The 18,210-nt window shown below is 41.9% G+C and overlaps 1 protein-coding gene across 7 annotated transcripts in view; it reads right to left on the reverse strand.

Annotated features, from left to right (window-relative positions):
• The window catches only part of ZNF536 (zinc finger protein 536), a 344,256-nt gene extending 328,893 nt beyond the window's left edge, over positions 1-15,363 (reverse strand). For 4 of the 7 annotated variants that reach the window (XM_017828818.1, XM_017828817.1, XM_017828824.1 and 1 more), the window contains exon 1: positions 15,072-15,363. The gene's annotated coding sequence lies outside the window, so the exon portion shown is untranslated. Of the gene's footprint in view, positions 1-12,554; positions 12,626-13,733; positions 13,835-15,071 lie in introns of those variants that run through there. The other 3 variants (XM_017828822.1, XM_017828821.1, XM_017828819.1) reach the window with 3 other exon arrangements.
• Positions 15,364-18,210: the final 2,847 nt, after the last annotated feature.

The following is an 18,210-nucleotide window of genomic DNA, read 5'->3' on the forward strand; positions in this document are numbered from 1 at the left end:
GTACCAATGAGAAGGAAAAGAGCAGTGACTCTGATATCAAGGTCTGCAAAGAAAATTAAAATAGCAAATATTAGTTCAGAACAACCTGTGAGTGTGTAAGAGCTATTTTATATGGCTGTGGGCTGCTCTGATCCGAATGCATAGATAGCATTCTCCTGGGACACAATAAGAGGCTTTTTTCCCATCTCTTCTCCACTTTCCTCTTCCTCAGTTGGGCCTCCAAGCTGGAGCTCCCATTGTCCACAGCCCCTACTGTCACTGATGTCCCACTTCACCCACATGGGAGTGAGCAGTAGCACTCCAGCTCCTGCCTAAGTCCTGGTCACTCAATATTTGTATTTTGTGTCTTCATCACCTGTGTGTGGTGGTGTAAAATTCCTTAGAATTCTCTGCCTTCCACACTTCCTCATGTGTATCCAGTAAGGGCCCAGCCAGGCCACCCTCACAGGACCTGCTTCAGAGACCCACCCCAGCAGCTTCAGAGCCAAGAGGGGTCATGGGCAGAGGGGACAGTCCCATCATTTGGGATGTCTGAATTGGTTCTGCTATGGAAAGGTGATGGTGGAATGGGGCCAGACAAGCCTTGGTGGAAAGAACGAGAAAATGAGAAGAGCTTTCCTGCTCTTCACAAAAAAAGCAAGGTTCTGTGAACTTAATTAATGTTTACATGAGCACCGTATTTGTTTATATTTAATACATCTTCTTCTAAACGTAATTCAAGACCACAGCTATTCTGGACTATGAAAAGCAATTCTTCCTTTGAACCACATTTTTAAAAGAACTACTATTCCACCCAATGTAAAAAACAATTATGAGACCACACATGACTTTTTAAATTACGGATTATTGATGGGAGCAACAGTGACCAAAAAAAAAAAAAAAATATAAAAAAGAAGGCAATATGCCTTATTGCAGGTTTTCAAAACACACTGTAACACCTAACTCTTAAACTAAGAGAATTGTGACCAGAATTTTTCACTGCTTTGGCTTTTTCTACCTTCAGAGGACCCGATCCAGCACAAACTTAAATACTTGATTTAACACCTGACATCCAGTTTTAGCAAAACAACTAAGCACATGTTTCAATACCACTGATTCCACACAAGTCAGGATCAAATAATACCACAGAAATGCGCAGTATAAGATCAACTGAAGCAGTACAGGAGGATTTATAACGCTGTACCAGTAAGGTTTTGCACTGAACAGCTTTAACTGACAGTCTTCACATGAACATGTTGTTTATAAAATCTGAAAGAGGGCTCATGAAACAAATGATAAAGAAGCACAAATTATTCACAGCTGAAGGAACATACAGTCCTCCCCACAAACTCTGTGGAATTCCTAGAAGCTACAGAAACCTTAGTTAAGATACAGCTTTCTTAGAAAATTTAAACATGTAAACCAAGGTAAAAAAAAGTGTTGAACATAATAAAAAGATGAGACCATTTTAAAGTTCATATCCTTGTCATATCACTTTCTCACAGACAGTTATTCTTCTATAGGTGCCTTCATATCATGCAATTATAAGACAAGCATCCTTAAAAATACTAAATTAGTATTCAGTAATTATTATTTACATTCTCCTTGTACACTTGCCAAACTCTGCATTAACCTGCTCACAGAAGGATGGGGTGACTGTGCTAAGGCAATAGGTATTTCTGTATGGACTTCAATCAGAAAGCAGCAAACCTTAATAGCATAATAGGTAACTGTGTTCCCTAATTGAAGAGTTCAAGTGTTGGCAATATCATTGATAATAAACTAATAAGTCAGAAGAGCCTTCTTCACCTAGATGTCCAGCAATGATTGGACAAAATAAGGGCTGAAGATGGTTTAGAATTAATAGTGCTCACATTTAAATACAAATTATCTTAGTAGGCTTTTCCATATTGATTGTACACTGCTGTTAAGTCCTCTTATATCTATAGAAACAAATGATCCTTACTCAATGTGTAAAAGCTGCCCTAGTACTAAATATTGATCTCAACAGGGGCCAAATCCTAGATGGGAGTAACTGGAGGGGACTAAATTCTAGTAGGTAGGCACATGGGAAGCACCCAGCACCCAGAACAAGGTACAAGTGGCTTCCAAGTCCAGCAGAACTTTAACAAGATGAACTTCCATTTTTCACAGATGCTTTCTGAATAATTCTGTGAAAAAACACACACACCTCTGACCAGAGAATGGAAAGAGTTCAAGACACTTCCCTGCCCCCCTTTACTGTTTAGATTTCCTATTTCAAATAAGAAGAGGAAAAGTTGTCTTCAAATACAGTTTGAAAAGACGTGCAATACTCCTTCTTGCTTTATCTGCCAGCCCTGTTTCTCCTGACACTGTTTCCCTGGCACTGTGGCAAACCCACAGAGAGACCCTGATCCAAGAGATCCTGCTCTGCTACACATTTATGTAGCTGGAAGCATACTAAAAGCAGTACTTCTCCTTAACTTATCTTTGGTTTGCTCTGTTGTGTTCTCCATCAGCATCAGAGAGAAAGGTGAATCAATCACTGGCATGTTAGAAAAAGAAAATGGGGTATTCAAGGGTATTTAACAAACCAGAAATGAGAAAATTGTATCCTAATACTTTTTAAACAGCAAAACATTTGCTCCATAATAATTAAAATCAAGGAAAAAAAATACAATTAGCAAAAGATATATGACGTGTCGTAACAGCAAGCAACAATAAAAACTGAGGACTTATTTGTAAAGGAGAAGCCAAAAAACCAAAAACAAAACAACAAAAAAAAAGAGAAAAAAGGGTCTTTTGCTGTCATAGGTAGTATTTTATTCTACTAAAATATATGAAACATATCTTCAAAAGCCTAATCTCCCAACAGAAAACCTTGTCAAAGCAAAGAACACCCAGAAAAACAGTCCTCATCTGTTTAAAAACATCAATATCTTCTGAAAAAGGTACATGAACAAGTGTCATGCAGTTGAAGAACATGGACTCGCTAGACTGTTTTTACAGAGGCATCAAATCTACTTTAGATCTTCATACCAACTACAGAGCACAGAATGAAAACTGTGGTACATTACAGAATATAAATGTGTAAACCATTTTCAAATCCAGCTGGTTTTATTAAAAATGTAAATCAGAAATTTCAATACCTTTCCCAATGTCACAGAAAAAAAAAAGCCTGCATGATAATTTATTTCTTTCCCCAATAGAAGTTATCTCATCAAATGCAAGTTATGACTAACAATCGTGGATGTGACTTCACTGCAGAAGTTGTACTCAGTAAGTAATAGGTTAACAGTCTGAAGTCAGTGATTTAGTATCATGACGTGTGAAGTAGCCAATCAACAGTTGGTGTTTGAAAGAGGCTGGAATATCATATTTATAAAGCGGGGGGGGTTGTGGTGATTTTTTTTGTTGTTGTTCTGGTTTGGTTTTTTGCTTGTGTGACAGTGATTTCAGCTAGAAGCAAACTGAATTTGACTCAGCCAGCTCACACCTGAAAACAAGATACTGAATCAGTGACAACAACAGACCTGGTCATTACAACATTCATTAAGGTCTTCAGTTAGTGAATTTCGTGGTGAATGTTGATCTTAAAAACACTGGAAGAGTATCTGTAAGCTGGAGCCCTATGAAAATTTCTCTAAGAAAAAGGCTTTCAACTCTTCAGAGGGTACCACCCAAGGGTCCCTGTTTCTCATTTATATGATGGGTTCATGGGGGCTACTGAGGGACACTGGATGAAGGTAGAAAGTCAGGCAGTGTAAGAAAGAGAGGGAAGTAAACTCAGGGTGCTTGTCTAACATCCCTCTGTTATTAGTGGCAGAAGCCCTGGAGAGCTGCAATGCCTCCTCAGACTGCCCGAGCCCATACATTTATAAAGCAGTTGTCAATAGCCACAAATTTAGGCCATCCCCAGAAGAGCCTTTTGCCACTTAAACTGTAAAGCAAATTAAATTAAAATCCAAACTAACTCTACACTTATCACGAGCGCCTTTTTTAAAAGAATTTAAGAGTTTTGATGCAAAGGGTAACTGTCAGCCAATATTTTACTCCTAGGATTTTATTACAGTTAAACTACCAAGGATCTTATTTTTTACATTCTTCATGTGTAAGGTCTCTATAGGCATCAGCAGCAGTATTGAAGGGTTGCAGGCATATCCCTAGATTCACCTCAGCTGTAGGAATCTCACAGTATTACTAGATCAGAGATCAACTCAAAGCAGTTCTAAATAATTAAGATTGTTAAACCCAACTTACAGCAGGTATTTACACACAGGTTAAAGGTCTGACCTCAAACCTTTGAGAGTCAACTGTAGGGTGCTCATGATTTCCACGGACTTTGAAGCAGCTGCTAAGGAATATTTAGGCTAGAATGTTTTGTACTATGTAACAGGGTAGTAGCAATATCTTGTGTATACCTTGCAAGTACAGATAAAAACACAGTACAATTTTAAGATCCAATTGCAGCAGCACCACCAATGTAGTTTAGGTCTTGTAAAAATCAAAGTCGCACAAAAACTGAAGACCAATAAAAGTGTTTCCACGATTCTTTTTTTAATCCCATTGAAAACAATTTTTCGTTGTAAACATTTTTGCCAGCCAAGCACTGCAGCGTTGTGCAACTGCATGACAGCCAAAGAGAAACTGATGAGAAGCTGACGAGATTGATTTCATTTTTCCAACCGGAGTGAAATACGTAAAAGGAAATAACAAAATGGTGAAGTTATTTTTATATATAAAAAACGCTCACATTTAATAAACTCACATGGTAACTGCACAGCCAATGGTAATGCTTTTGAAATAGATCTACAGATCCCTTCGGTTCTGCACAGAAACAAAGGCACGAGTGGGTTCCTGCAGCACCTTTCCCCTTCCTTGGGGACCAGAGAAACACACTCTCTTGCTGGAGGAGTCACATCCGAGCCTGCCCAAACTCTGTATCACCCATTCCCTCTCCCCTTGTGACCTCCCAGGTTTCTGTGTAGAAGTCTGGCAGGGGGTTACTACTGGAACTCAGAGCTATATTTATTCCCTTGGCTCCCATCCATCACTGTTGCAGAGCAGCCAGAAGGGGAACCAACCAATACAGCATGGGTTCTGCCAGAGTTGTGCTGCCAGAGAAGTTAAGAATGAAAGACAGAGGAAACAGAAGCTATCAAAATGCACATTTCTATCTCTAAGGAAATAGGGGCTTCCTCCCTCTGCGGATTCCCTTCTACAGATTAAGATGTTTCTCTCCTTTTTAAGAGATCCTGACAAAGAAACCCACCAGTTTCACAGGTCTTCTACATCACCCATGAGGTTCTTCCTGAGAGAAGGAACACTAACAGCACAGTATCCCTTGCAAACCTCAGGCATTTGCGTGGCCTTTCTTTCCACCTCACATTACTACAGACAGGGTGCCATCCACAGCAAGTTCTACCTGTGCACAGGTTCATGGCACTAACAGCAGAAAGGGGTAACACTGCACCCATTACATCTCCTACAGCTACACACTTGATGCACAGGGGGATTAAGAAACAGGTTCTGTACAAACATTAAATCCACTGAACAAAATAATGGCAACAAAACTCCATTTTGAGATGAAAATTGTTTGAATTATAAAGATGCACCTCATCATCAACTGACTTTCGTAATAGCTGGATTGTGAACTTTATGAGAAAGGTACAGAGCTGAGTAAGAAACAGTTTTTCCATATCACAAATACTTTGAAGATTTTAGAATTTCCTTTTATTCCCCTCTGGGACTAACCTGATACCTCCTGCAACTTTTCAAAAGGAAGAGCCAACAAGACAGCACAAAGAACATGAATGTTCTTACCAGGAATGCAGGCTGCGAGACTCTGCAACAGAAACCAGTTAGACCCAGTCTCTCACATCACACTGGAGTGCCCAAGCCAAGAGTCAGTTCTCTTCTGACCCACTGAATAATTAACTGATTATTTAAATTGGAAAAGCCTGAAGCAGAAACTTGAAAAGAAGAGCCAAAGTGTGTTTTTAGAGCACTCACCTGGGATGTGAGAAACTTGATTTGAAGAAGCTGATTCAAATCAGATAGAGAGGAACAATCTGAATTCAGCTCTCCAGTGACCCAGGTGCATTCCATAATCACCAGTCCATAATGAAGTGCAGAGATGCAACTCTTTCATTTTGAGCAGAAATTCAATTGTGGACCTGAGAAATCCTTCAAAGATGCAGCATGTTGATGCAAACTAATGAACTGGCATTTTTCAACTGCAATAAGAAAATGGCAGCTAGTTCTGGCCAGAAACTATACTTCTATATTTGGAAAGCCTTTAGCATGCCAAAGATACTACCAAACAGGCAAAAGATTGAAATTCTAATCCAGAAGTGGTTGTGGATTTCCTATTGCTCATTTATCTCGTAGCATGCCTATTTATTGCAGACACATGCATATAGCTTTGTGTGTTCAAGTTTAAAAAAAAAAAATGCTTGAACATTTGATCTTTAAAACGGTGAAGAGTATTTTAAAATATCTGAGCTATTTTAAGAGAAATTTTACAGTAAAATTCAAAGAAGGGAGTAGCTAAAACAGAAGAGGTTTTTTTCGTTTGTATTATGGTACTAATATGGATAGAGGGTTAACTTCTACTAGTTATTTTATTAACCCTAGAGGAATTACACTCATATGGCAAAATCTCAATGAATCAACGAAGAGCAGTTACCTTAAAAAGGTAATAAATAGTCATTTTATTGCATGTTTCTGTTTTAGGTAGCCTATAATCCTTACATTTTTTTAACTCAAAAGGTTGGATTCCTTTTTGTACTTGAAATAATGAAATGAGGCAAAGTTTAATCAGGAAACAGTGGAGTTGCACACTATACTTACAGTGGAACTAGGAATCACATGAGATTCATCAGGTAAAGAAGTTTTATCTACTGGCTCAGTCCTACCCAAATAAGAGAAGCAGAACTAGATCCTAGAAATCTCATCAAAATCAAAAAAATTTTGCTAAACTTTCTGCACTTTCCTCTGAGAAGAGAGATTCATAATTTTCCACAAAAATGTGGCATATATTCCAACAAAACAAAGGTAAAAGCTACTTGGAGCACCGGTTTCAAAACTAGTGCTGCTTTCCAACATCGAGTCAACCCTCAACATTCAGAAAACTCAGAATTCTTTGCATGGGCTGGAACCTCTAACATTCATGCAAGCCCTCGAGAAATAAAAGAAAAAAAAACGTATGTCTGCATATGGTTTTTTTTCAAAACTGTTCCAGCACTGATATGGTTGAACCAGGGCACACACCTATCAAAAATCCTTGGCCACTCGAGTAGAAGGCAGTTTCTACTTCTCCTGTCAATTATAAACTAATGCCAGGGAAGGCAAGATTTTTCCCTAATTCACTCGATCAACACTTCACTGTCACATCACTCCCTTGAGTAAAACTGTTATCAAAACCAAAATGTTGCACTGCCCTATGTTTTATTATTTCTGTGGACCACTGAAGAAACACATGTGCAGATCTAGAGAGTCAGTGTTAGGAAACATATATGAAACTAAAATGTAACCCATCCATACAGAGCTATCAGAAGAAATGCTAGGAAATAAACATCCAGCCCACCATGTTAGCCTTTCTTAATAGAAACCTGACTTTACACCTCCTTGCTTTCTTCACCCTAGCTCTCACATGCTCTTTCTCAAGAAACAAACCCAGGCTTCCCTTGAACTCATTTATCCTTTCCTTGCTGATAATTTATACCATATGTCTTTTGCATTAAGTTATTCTGCCTGATTTTCCTATTTACCCGTGGTTTTTTTCTAAATTTTAGGTTAAAGAGACCTATCTACATCTATCTGTGTCTACCACTGGTATTCCAGTGACAAGACTGATGGTGACAAGGTCTGCACAAATCTATGGAGACCAACTTAGGAGAGTGAAATAAAACAACGTTAATATCACATGCTATCATTTAGAAAAATAAATGTAAGGCCAGGCTGGCAGCCATCACAGTGCTACCACACGGGTTACCAGGGCTAATTCCCAGATCAGCAGGGGCCAGGACTACGAAGGAAGCACTGCACATAGCCCTGTTGTGACCGAGTAGACTGTGGTACTTGATAGCAACCCCTTTGTAGCATTGATGAGCTCAACAGGGCATCTCATCACAAAGAACCACAGTGACTGTGGCAGAATATCCCAAAGGCATAAAAAAGGAGGCAAAGTTTCTAACAGTGCTTATCACATAGGAAAAAAAAATGCAACGTAAAAAAACTATAACGAAATTCACATAAAGGCTGAAACAGGCTTATTATAAAAGGAAGAATCAAGACTGCCCCTTTGCACCATGATACCCTGACCCATTTAAGGCTGACGGCAAGGAAGGCTCCCAGAACATCCCGGACTGCCCCAAGGCAGAGTTCGGGCCACAGGCAGCCCCTGCAGCCAACCTCCCCTGCATCCCCACACAGGTCATGGGGGTGAAAGTCAGCTCATACTCTTCTTTTTTTCCCCCCCCTCTTGCTTCTCTTGTTCACAAAACTGAGACACGGTCAAATTTCCCCAAGCAGCCTTTCCCTGGCACTGATCTTCACCCCTGCCTGATCTTCACCAGCTCCCACCCTCCTGGCAAGCACTTACTCCCTCTGGAAGTCCGAGATGCTACAGCTGGACAGTTTAACACTAATGCATCAAAAACCAGCCGCTGGTTTGAAGAAGGGCTCTCTTGCTTGTCCCACACTATAGGAGTGAAGCCATCACCATTATTATCAGGCACTGCTACCTGCAGATCTGTCTGTTAATGTCCCACCAGGATCGGCAGTGCTGCTTTTTCCATAACATGACAAACACTTGTAAGGAATTACCTAACTTTGATTTTGGTTATACAAGTCTCAAACACTGCAAAGCACAATGAAGGGAAGATCAGATATTGAGGCAGTTGTGGCTATTTTAGTTCTGTTTTCTTCATCTGTGTTTAAAAGACAGTCAGATTATAACAAAATTGTTTGTCTTTAATATAGTTCAACTTAACCCAAGGAACGCATCTCTTTGGAAAACAATCTCACATGGAGTATTTAGATTAAGACCTGTAGAAAACAGTGACTTCAAAGTACTTTCAAGGCCTCGTCTTACAATTTTTAAAAAACACAGACAACCATGCTCATTATAATTACTCCTCTATAATTCTTTTGCCTTTTTGATGCATCTGGTTATCCAGTAAGATGCACCTGAAAATCAGAGCAAATTTAAATATAAGGGAAAGGTGCCAAATTCAGAATACTGGAAAAATCCTACCTCTGGGAGCATATTTAATCACAGCATTGGTGCAGTTGGGCAGAGGCAACCCAAATCCTCCCTCGCTACCCTATTCCCCTGCCTCTTTCCTGATCTGGATCTCTGCTGCCCCTGAAAAGATGCTTCAAATCTCTCAGTGCTTGGCTTCTTTACTTAACCTGCCAATACGAGTGAAAATGTCACAGCAGTTATTGTGATCCACTCAGATTCAGACAGACACTACTCGGTTATTTCACATTAAGCAACAAACACCCATCGGATCATTACAATTTTCACTTGTTTCTAGCCAAGGTCAGATTCTGACCAAGTGACTTGGTCAGAGGAAGTTCATACTCCATATTCAGCCACACAACTGGAAGCTGGAACGGCACATCCGTACAATAACCCTGAGATCATCCAGTTACGCATCAGAATTATTTTACTTTTACATATTTTCTTTCAGTAGCTCATCCTTTTCTCCTCTTTTGTGAACATCTGTGCCCAGAGTGTCTTCACTAGAGAAATTTGGATTTCCATCTACAGTTGCCAGAATAACTTTATGCATGTTTCTATAAAAGAAAGAATATGTATTCTATTTTTTCATCTGTGCTCTCCTTCCCTGAATCCAAATTGCTTGCAACTCTGGAAATGCAAGGTGTGAATGAGAGGACAGAAAAATAGTTTTTCAAGATTATACTGTTTTTAGCATTTTAAAGAGCTGATATACATCCATTCAGATATCTTAGAGAAATTCAGAGATTAAAATATAAATTTACTTACGAATCCTATTAAAACACACTATATCAGATGACTTTAAAAAAGCTTTAGTTGTGCACGTTCAAACTTGAAAAATAAATCTATTTATGGCTTTAGTTTCCATTTTTATAAAGTTTATATAAATTCATGTTTTTCTTTTTTTTTTTTTTTTTAAGTCAAGGCACTCTAAAAACACCTGTGCAATTCAAAGTCAACTTTAAGCAAAAATCAACATTTGGAAAAATTGCTTCTACTGATTTTCCTACACTTGATGAAACTTGTGTTTCCCAAGGAATAAGCACATCCCATTTTAATGGACTAGTGGATTTTCTACACGTGTTCGATGCAAATCTCCTTGGTCACCTAAGGCTCCATGGTGGGCAAACAACCTAATGTGTCAGCTTTCTGTACTGAAGATCACAATTTCTGATCTCAGCACTGTCTTCATTGCTGCAAGTAAAACAGTGGTACTGATGTTGCAACCTACGGGCTACTCTCTTCTGATAATGAATGGGTTGGGTTATTGGCCTCTGGCATGGACAAAAATATGACAATCAGCCTCCTCATTATATAAAAGTCTACAGCAAAGACAGTGCCAGACAACTTGCTGAGTGTTAGAGCTCAAATATGTTCAGAAGTCAGAAAGCCCGTAGAACAAATCCTTTTTCTTCCTTACAATTGATAAAGTCATAGTCAATTTATTAAAAGTGTTTTAATACAGCGTTTCCATCATAGCAACTTGTATCTTCAGGAACTCATTTGCAAAACACAGCTTTAGCCTGCAAATATTTTAGGTTCATTCCCTGCACATGTAACAGAGAGGCTGACCTTTCTTACAGCTGCAGTTGTTAATTGTCATCATTGTAACAGCAAATGAAAACAAAGTTTAAGTCACCGGCACTTTAAAAAAACCCATCATATTAAATCTCGTTTACCTGGAGGAACAGAAATTCAAAGTCACGAGCAAAATCTGAAGACAGAGCAGACATGAGAAAGTGCACCCAATCGCAGGGTTTAGCAACTGCACCGAGACTCTCTTCTAGTGCATGTTCTGAAACAGCAATCGATTCTCTAAGCACTTGGTACCAAACTGGAAACATTTTTCTTCCACAACATTCTGAAAACTTTAAACAACTCATTTATGATTCTTTTCTTCCGAAGATTAACAGCACATCCACTAGAAGATTAATTGAAAATAAAATTTTAAAGAGGAGAGCAGAAAGGGCAAAACAGAACAGACTAGGACAAACAACTCAAGCTATTTACAAATATTTTTATAATGACTAGAAATCATAGAGCCCTCTTTAGCTGTCTAACTTAAAAAACAGTAACAAAAAAACCAAAACAAAACCAAAAACAAACAAGCCAAAAAAATGCATCATCTGTTGACTGAACACAGGGCCTGATTTTCAAAGCTGCTGAGCACCCACAACTCCATCTGAAGTCAGTGGAAGTGATGAATGCTCAGCAGCTCTGCAAATCAGGCCCAAACTGTCCAGGGGTCTGCTAGGAGCCCAGCAGAAGTGGTGTTTAGAGAAGGGGTTTTGTTGCAGAAACGAGGAGGTTCAGAGTAATCTGTCAAAGAAGTGCTGCTACATTCATGAGTCGTAAAGCTAGCTGGCTCTCAGCTATGGGAAAAAAGTTAATTCATAGGGCTCATAGGGCTTGCATTTGTCAAGGAGCAGGACGTCAATGCTATCATTATCAGGCAAATCAGCCAGGCGTTTAATGGTAGAATCAGGAGACATTTGCTCTCCACTATCAGAATGACATCATAACTAAAGCAGCCTTCGGCGAGGGGGGAGAGCCGGGGCAAGGCTTGGGCTGCACGCACACTTTGCACTTCTGCTCGGCTCGCCCCACCGACCGCTGCTCCTCTTCCCCAGGAGGCAACTTCCAGCTTTCAGCTGCCTTCACTCCACAACTTCGTCCTCGCAGCATCCGAAACACCAGCATCTGATTTTACAAAATACTCCTAAACCTGCCCGATCCAAAACTGTGATATTGTAACCCAGACACTCGGTTAGGAGGAGTTGGGTTTGACATAGAAGCTGCAAATTCACTCTTAAAATTTCTGGTATTTTTAATTACTTCAGTAATCTTCATTCTCCATCAAATGGGGGGGGGGAATACACACACATTAAAAAACTAGTTGCCTCTCTGATTTAAGAAGTTACAGTTCAGTTAACTAAGTCGATTTTTAAGCGTACACAAACACATACACAAACAATCTTTGAATATTCTGAAGTATTTAGTGATGATCTATTTGATGACCAGAAATATAACAGCAATACACATTTCCCTTCCACAGTAGCCATAATTATACAAGTCAAACAGCACGAATTACAAACTGCTAATCTATTTTCTTTAAAAATATCACTACAGGTATATAGGCACAGTACAAAAGCCTCACCTTGTATAACAACTGTGAGGGAAAAAGTTATGAAAGCAGACAGAAAACCTAAAATCCCTGAGGCTACAAAAAAATCCCGCTATTGAGAAATAACCCAAGAGACCACATAGGGAATGTACAGCTTTCAGAAGCACTTCTCATCTTATTTGCACTTAACCTATTGATGTACTTATGCAGGTCACTTACTTTTCGGATATGTTTGAACCCTTTATAATCATGCAGATCGCCGCGGTTTTCACTTGGGCTTTTGTTTTTTTGGTTTTGTTTGGTTTTTTGCAAACAAGTTTCATTTAAAAAAGATCCAATTATGCAAATCTGCTCCCGGATAGGTAGTGAATATTCAATATGATGGTGATACTGTAATAGTTCAATGCAACGCACTGTACTGGACAGATTTATGAGGCAACGTCACTACTACGCTCTGGTCCTCGCTGAAGCATCTTGAAGTTAATTAAAGCTGCAATGTCCACTTTTCCAGCCACCCTCCTCATTCAGGTTTACTATTTCAACATCAAACCAGCGAGGGGGCCTCCCCCCTCTCTCCGTACATTTAAGCAGCCTTCCACAGTCAATGAACAATGAACAAAGATTTGAGCGATAGGAAGGGGGAGAGAGAAAAAAATCTCCACAGGAATAATCAAATCCGGTTTAAACAAGTAAAAATATAGTTTCTAATATTAAACTAGAAAAGAAAACATTCTTCTCCAAGCGAACGTGCAGAGGCGCTTAGCCAACCCCTTCAGAAAGGGTCTAAAAGCAGCCAGTCCTTTTTATTTCGAGCAGTGAATGAGCCCAAACAAGGCTTCTAAACTTAATTATGACACTTAAAATAGTCTTTTTCCACAGAAGCGGGGCGGCTCGCCGCCGCTATCTGTATCAGCCGGGCACATCAGCTCAGCAAACACGGCCCCTGTTGGATTTATTTTAAACTGCACGGGGGGGCGGGGGGCGGCGGGGGAATGCACAGCCCCGCAGAGCGCTCCCGCCGCGGGCGGCCGGGCAGCCGCGCCCGCCCCTGCCCCGCGCCCGCGGAGCGCCGCGCCCCGCACCGCACAGCCCCGCACCGCACAGCCCCGCACCGCACAGCCCCGCACCGCACAGCCCCGCACCGCACAGCCCCGCACCGCACAGCCCCGCACCGCCGGCTCAAGTGCGAACGGAGCCATCTGACAAATCACGTCCCCGCCTCGACACTGTATCAGCCGCGGCCACATCCGCCGCACGCACCCCGAAACAATGCCCGCCGCGCAGGCAGGCGGCGGCCGGAGCCCTCCCTGCCCGCCGCGCCCGCCCCGGGCAACCCGCACCCGCGCCCGCACCGCGCCCCCGGCCCCGCCGCCGCGCCGGGGCACGCCGGCAACTAACTTTTCGGATGGAGCCCCGTGCGAGCCGCCCCGCGGGAGCCGCGGACCCCTCCGATAAACAGCGTAAATCTTCGCGACCTTTTTATTTTCGCGTTGAAGTTCACACACAGGCGGCAGCGCTCCCCTCCACCACCCCCCCACCCCCTCTCTCTCACACACACACATATATATTAATTATTTGCAAAACTGCAACAGATGGGCGCATTAAAATCTGGATTCTTTCCTACACAGCATCAAAGAATCTCTCCTTCCTCCCCCTTCCACCCCGCCCGCTAATCCCGCCGCCGGCCCGGTGCCCCCCCCGCCTCCCGCAGCCCCGCGCCGGGGAGCGGGGCCACTGCCCCGCGCAGGCAGCGGCGCCCCCGCGGCCCTCCGCGCACGGCGCGCCGCCGGGAAGGTGATGCTCCCCCCCCTGCCCGCCGGGGATTGCCATTTAAGTTTCCTCCTTAACCTGTTACTTTCTCCGGGCGCTGACAAAAGCCCCGGCGGCGGGCTGGCAGGTGCCTCCTCGCTCCCCGCGGCGCCGCCGGGCGCTCTCCGCTCCCCCCCGAAAGGGCTGAGACCTGGCCTGACATTTAGTGCCTACTTGAATGTCACAACGCTCCTCGCAGCATTATGCACGGCTCCTATTCATAAGAGGTCGATTAGAGCACAAAATGGCAGGTCTCTTAGGCACTTGAATCTCACAAGTTTGACACATGGTATGCATCAGCTAACTTTGATTAAAAAAAAAAAAAAGAAAAAGAGGGGGGGAGTTTACAAATTACACTACGATTAGCCGGGATCCTAACGGGGGAGGGAGGGAGGAAAGGGGGGGGGGGGCCGCGTTTAAAGTCACTTCAGCAAAGTTTGCTCCGCAGCAACCCTTTAAAACAAAAAGTTTCTGGGCAAGTTAAGGGCAGGGTCGGTGCGGGCTGGGGCCGGCGGCGGGCAGCCCCCGGGCAGCGCCGCGGCCGCCGCCGGCACTCGCCTCCCCTCGCCTCGCTTCGCCCGCCCGCTCCTTTTTTGTAAAGTAACGGTTTTAAAAGAAACGAGAGAGAAAGAGGAAAAACGTAGGGTTTTCTTCAGGCTAAGTTCTATAGCGCCATTCAATGGCTTCTCCGCTCCTTTCATTATTTTCTGCTTTTCCCCTGACAGCCCTGCTTGCAAACGTCACTGCTATGGATATTTAATTATACTGTATTTTTTTAATCACGGTGGAAAACGCAGGCCCCATTGCGATGATTAAAAAGAAATAAAAAACAAAAACATACTCCGGACTGACTTTGGAGCCTCTTTGATGGCTCACGGGAGCCTCCCGGATCCTCAAAAACCCCCTTTTTACCTTTGTCTTTCTTACCTTAAAATTTAAAGCAAAGCGTAGAAGAAACTCCCGCACGTAAACGGAGCGTTGTAAAAGATTGTGTTCAATGAATAATGAAGCATGTCCACATGATTGACTTGATCATTTTCTTGTGCGGAGGGGGAAAAGTGCGGCGCGGGGCTGCCGCGGCCGCCCGCTCCGGGTAGCCCTCCCAACTGCTTCCAGCACATCCCGAGCAAAGAGCGCTTTATTTTAATCTGTCTCTTTTCAGAATAACCCCCTTCATTGATACTGATCACCCAACATCACAAGACATCCCCATCTCTCAGCGTGGACTCCCCCTATCTGGTAGGTGAAATGCATTGTACCATTAAAAAAGCACTCCATTGTCGTCTTGGCATAATTCACAGCAACTAGATAGGTCTTGCGGCATTTAGCTTTGATGAGCCAAAAGCTGAACCCTTGATATAATAATCTACAAAGAATGGTCTGTGATCGTCCATTTTTTCTCCCTGTCTAGCAACTAAGAAACCATTTAACACGGCGCAGCTTGGTCGTGACCTTGAGCGCGTGTAAACACCCCGAGGAGCCCGCGCCGCTCCGCAGCCCCCCGGCCAGCGCCGCTGCCCGCGCCCCGCGCAGCCCCCGCGCCCCGCGCAGCCCCCGCGCCCGCGCCCCGCCGCCCCTGCCCGCGCCCCGCAAACCCCGCCGAGCCCCCGGGGGCAGCGCCGGGCTCCACAAAGCGCCCTTCTTACCTGCTCCCGAAACTATGCAAAGTCTGTTTCTCCTAAAAAAAAAAAAAAAAAAAAAACCAAACCAAAAAAAAAAAAACTCCCGGGGAAACCTTGGCGGACAGGGGGACCGGAGCATCAGTCACCGCTCCGGCGTTTAAGAGAAGTAATCAGCGATAAAGTGACGTTGATCTGCACTGTAACCTTGTGGCGTATTTAATGTAAATAAGCCAGTTATGTTGCCAATCGCATGCATACAAACACATAAAGGTCCTCAGCGTTGCATTTTGATTCTTTCCATTAGAGCCGACTTTATTTACATACACTATTTAGGGGATCATGATAATTCTAAAACAATACTAGTGCCAAATGATTATGAAAATATGATTTTAATTAATCACGTAGTAGGCAAGGAAATTAGCATACGGTAATTAAACTTAGAGAAAAACGTCATGGAGGTTCTCTGCCTTATGGGTTCGGAATAATCATTAAACGATGGGTTTTCAGGACTTAATTATCAAACAAATAACTTTTTTAAAGCAACTTTACACGGTTTATCCGCAGGGCAACGATTTAGTAAATAATATATAACCAAGCAAACAAGGTGCAAATGTGACTGGTGAAATAGGTTGTGTTTCTACAAAGCAGAAGGGGGGGGGGAAGCTGAATAATGCAATTATGGATTCTGTGTCCCATAGTTGACAAAAGCATGGTGCCTCAATAGACTCTTTGTTATGGGATTATATAATGATTGTGGTGTAATTATGGGAAAAAAGATTTAGTAATAATAAAAAGTATCAAAATACACCAATGAGCAGCTTGTTTTAAAGAAAAGGCTTGCATGTGACATTAGGGGCATGTTAATAACAAAAAGCCAGGATCCGAAAGGGTTGACAAATAAAAAAGACTGTGATGCGCATGATTAAGAAGCGATGGAGACAGATTGATTATTCAAAATGCCGAGCCACAGGGACACTTAAAACATTGATTCAGGTAAGACTAGTTTCATCTTGACTGAAATGAGTTCCCTGAAGATGACTGGCATACATTTTAAATCAGTTTACTACATAAAAAGCATAACATCACAAGCTGAAACCTTCTAGTTAAAATAGGAGTCCATGAGAGAAAAAAAAAAAAGTTTATGTTTGTGGCAATTCCCAGAGGGACTATGGAATTGCAGAGGAAGGAGTATAGATTAATTAGCTCTTCCTAAACACTGGACTTTAATGTGCCCATCTTTTATAATCCCTAGCCCCTGTTTCTGGAGTCTGTAGTCCAATCCCACTTCTGCAGGTTATGGGGGTTATATTAATAACCCTAAAGATACAATAGGACTTTTTTTTTTTTTTCTGGAACTACAGTGAATTAACTTTCATAATAACTGAAAAATTAGCGACATTTTTGGAATTGATATTTGAAGTGAAGTTTATAAATAGTTGTTCAGAGCTATTCAATGTTAAAAAAAAAAAAAGAGAGAGAGAGAGAAAGAAAGAAAAAAGATTCCCATGCCTATACGAAAAAGTTTAGGAATTCACTCTGCATTTTCCAATTTGATGTGTCTGAAATTCTCTTTGAACAAATTCCAAAATACAAGTTTTTTCTATAGAAATTAGCATAGCAATCACATCAATAATATCACTATCTCTATGGGAATGATAACTGGAGCAGTGGGGGTGTTCTTTATTTCAATTCTTCGTGGATCAACTGATTATATTCTGTCTTCTTTTGAACTTGTTATTGTAAGTCAAGTGATTCTTTATAAGTGACAGCCCTGACAAAGAGACGAGGATGGGAAAGCAGGTCGAAAGGAAGTCGCCATATGGACTTTAAAAAAGGCACTTTTTAAACAAGATAATGGGGAAATGGATGTTGCCTTTTAACCCTGTCAAGGCTGAACATTATTAGCAGTCTCATAAAAGAATGAGCTATACCTTTCTTTAAAAATATCAAATTTCACCTTACAATTTCCATGACCTAGGGCTACATAATACAAACCACATAGGAGGAGATGGCATTTCAGAGCCAGGGGCCAAATCAAGCACCTGGAATCAGTGACAGACAGGAGATTTCAGAGCACTGCACAAAGAGTTACAGAAAAATGAGAGCTCAGGAAAAGCCCATGGTTCTTTTTCCTGAGACAAAGATAAGAATATTGACTAGAGATAGGTGAAACAGCAACTGACAGCAGAGGAGCTTGAGACATCTAACTGGGATTTCCTCTTCCTCTAGAGTAAGTGCATGATGCTCATTTAGAGACAACGGATTGAGTGAAAACAAGCATGAACATGAGGGCTTTGACTCTGATCTTTGCAGAAATTAAAGTCTTTCTCCTCCTCTTTCTGTTCTGGAGAGAACAGGAATTTCCCTCCAGAAACTTTCAAGTGGACAGAGATTAAGAACCATCTCCTAGGAAACTGGGATTAAGTACTAAACCCTCACTGAGA

The sequence above is a fragment of the Lepidothrix coronata genome, unplaced genomic scaffold (assembly GCF_001604755.1).
Source record: "Lepidothrix coronata isolate B3197 unplaced genomic scaffold, Lepidothrix_coronata-1.0 Scaffold153, whole genome shotgun sequence".
In the NCBI taxonomy this organism is placed as follows: domain Eukaryota; kingdom Metazoa; phylum Chordata; class Aves; order Passeriformes; family Pipridae; genus Lepidothrix; species Lepidothrix coronata.